The sequence below is a fragment of the Austrofundulus limnaeus genome, unplaced genomic scaffold (genome assembly GCF_001266775.1).
Source record: "Austrofundulus limnaeus strain Quisiro unplaced genomic scaffold, Austrofundulus_limnaeus-1.0 Scaffold63, whole genome shotgun sequence".
In the NCBI taxonomy this organism is placed as follows: Eukaryota; Metazoa; Chordata; class Actinopteri; order Cyprinodontiformes; family Rivulidae; genus Austrofundulus; species Austrofundulus limnaeus.
In genome coordinates this window covers 2,275,566-2,278,327 of record NW_013952465.1, presented here as the reverse complement: position 1 = coordinate 2,278,327, position 2,762 = coordinate 2,275,566, and the positions used below count along the sequence as shown (strand labels likewise).

The 2,762-nt window shown below is 34.4% G+C and overlaps 1 protein-coding gene across 1 annotated transcript in view; it reads left to right on the top strand.

The window, feature by feature from the left end:
• Positions 1-1,036, top strand: part of ino80 (INO80 complex ATPase subunit) — a gene marked incomplete in the record, with an annotated part of 42,191 nt that extends 41,155 nt beyond the window's left edge. The window contains 1 exon segment of the mRNA XM_014009947.1: positions 1-1,036.
• Between the last annotated feature and the right edge of the window lie 1,726 nt (positions 1,037-2,762).

Genomic DNA, 2,762 nt, shown 5'->3' with positions numbered 1-2,762 from the left:
CACACACACACACACACACACACACACACACACACACACACACACACACACACACACACACACTGATAACTGACCTGCTTATCACTGTGAATCCCACAGATGCCCTCTGCCTCAGCTAATAAAAAAGACAGTATTTACAGTGACTGAGCAGCAGCTTTCCTACAATGTTTCCCTCTCGTTCATTATTCCACGTTTAGTTCAGTGTATTTGGGACAGAATCAGTCACAGATTTAAAGTGACGTGCACCTTTAAAGGGCTTTTTTAAGATGAAGTCAACACAGCTCCTGTCAGACGCACTGAGCCACGTCTTCCATGTTGTTTATCTTCTGGTGTTCCCGAGTTTCAGAAATGTTCCCTCGGGTATTTATTTGTTTCCCTGCTCACACACATAAGAACCAAACAGAAGAAGAAATCCACAGCTTTTCTACTAAAACTCTTATTTTTGTAATAAAAGGATTTAAACACACACACACCAGTGTGGTGGGTGGTGTGAAAGAAATTTAATTGATTTTCCAGAATTTTATTCCAAACTGAAACGAAAGTCAATTATATTTTCTCTCGGATAGAAATAAAAAAAATTATAATAATAATCAGCTGCTTACTTTAAAATTAACAAACTGACTCATAATTTGGTTGTCTGAAATAAGTTATTTAAGTCTAAAAATAGGTGATTTGTAACGCCGAGTGTGGAAAATGGTCTCCTGTAAAACTGTAAATTCAGTTTTTCTTTTAGCAGGTTTTTTTTTCTTCGTGATGAGAAGTCTGTGGTTCTCCTTAAAGTTTTAAAATAAAAACTTTAAGTGTTTCGACTCGAGCGCGACGTCCGTTCTCAGTTTCTGTTTCTTTTCTGTTTATATAATGTGATTAACGATATCAACTGATGTATATAATAAGAGCGACACCTGTGGCTTGTTTCCTCGTTTGCCTGTTTATTTTTATATGTTGTGTATATTTGAAAACAAAAAAAGAAAACAGAATGTCATTTTACCAACRCGAGGAGTTCAGTGAAAATAAACGTGTTTATTTTGAAACCCTTTTTTGCTGGAAGTTTTGTTTTTTTTAAATTAAAAGAACACGTTGACGTAATTTGAACTGAAACAATAATCAGCTTTCGAAATAAACTTTTGGAGTTAATCCAACTCAAGGTGATTGTCACAGCTAGCCTATGTTAGCTGATGAAAAAAAATAGCTTTAACCTTGAGAATTTAGCAGGCATGAAGCTAAAATTTAACGTGATCGTAGCTGAGAGTCATCCGCAACACGTAACGCATGATTACACAAAATTTTMTTTTGAAGATTTGTCTAGAGTTTGGGCCATTTTGGAGCAAAACAAAAAATTTTACAGTCAATATTACTTTTGGAATCTTTTAACTAATTAAGTCTTATGTAGTATTTGTCCATCTATTTTACATGTATTGCTATTAATATCATTTGCACAAATTAACCCACATTACAAAACATTTTTTATATCCTATGAAGTCCTCCCCTTTCTGTAGAATTCCCAAACCCAACATATTAGGGCTACTGATTGCAAAATGTTCAGTTTGTTCAAATGAGAAAAACATTAAAACAGCCAGAGGAAAAAAGAAAGAAAAAACTGTCCTCATGGATCTGCACCACATTCAGGTTTAATTTAATTTCACTAATTTAAAACAACATCTGAGAAAACTCAACTGTAGTACATCCAGGAGAAACATCCCTGTCAGGATGATTCACTGACCTGACTGTGGTCAGTTTTTATTGGAATCCTTTTCTGTTGACAACGAAGAAGAAAAAAAAAACAAGATAAGTGCATTCTTTGTGTCTTGAACGGCGCGGAACAAATTGTGTTGTACTAAGCAGAACAAAACAATCTTAAAAACTTGTTTACCCTGGCAATAAAAAATAAATGAACAAAAGTAGCTTTTAATTTAGTGAGTTGTAAGTTTGCTGAGCACCATTTCATTTATGTGTTAGGTAAGTTGAGCCTCTGATTTAATGTAGAAGCACGTCAGCACGCAGCAAAAATGCCAGTGTTAATTTAACACCCAAAGTGTTAATTTCAACACCAACAAAGTGTCTATATGTGTCCACACTCACTGGTGTTAAAATAACTTTTGTGAAAGTGTTCAATTTTAACACCCATTTTTTTGTTAATTTAACACCAACCAGTGTTTAATGTTCAACAACACTTGGAGTCACATTAACATAAAAATAGTTTTAGTGTTAAAAGATAGTGTTAAAAGTAACACCAGCCAATGTTAAATATTCAACAATACTGGGTGTCATATTAGCATTTCAACAGTGTTAAAATAAAGTGTTAAAAGTTCCACCAGTGTATTATTTTAGCAAAGGAAACTGTGGTGTTATAAATGTTAACAGACACCACAAGGTGTCAATACACCATCAAATTCTGAGTGTAAATTAAACACTGTGTTAATATCATACTCAGTAGTTAGTAGAAATCAATAATGGAGTCGACCTTCAAACACCAGGACATACCTCTCACTCATGGTGTCGATTTTTGGCCAATAACATAAACTTAAAGTTGAACAACTTGATCAAACTGAACAAGAAAACTAACCAGAACAACTCATTTTTACTCTCATGAACTTCTTTAATGGTCATAAACATGCAAAAACATCATTTCTGCAAGATTTCTCAGCAAGCAATGCTGGGTAAATACTGGTCTGCTTGACATGAAGTGGAAGAGGGCGGGGCTTTTCAGGATACTTCTTTCAACACTGCATGGTGTCATATAACAACACTGTTAAGCGTTATAT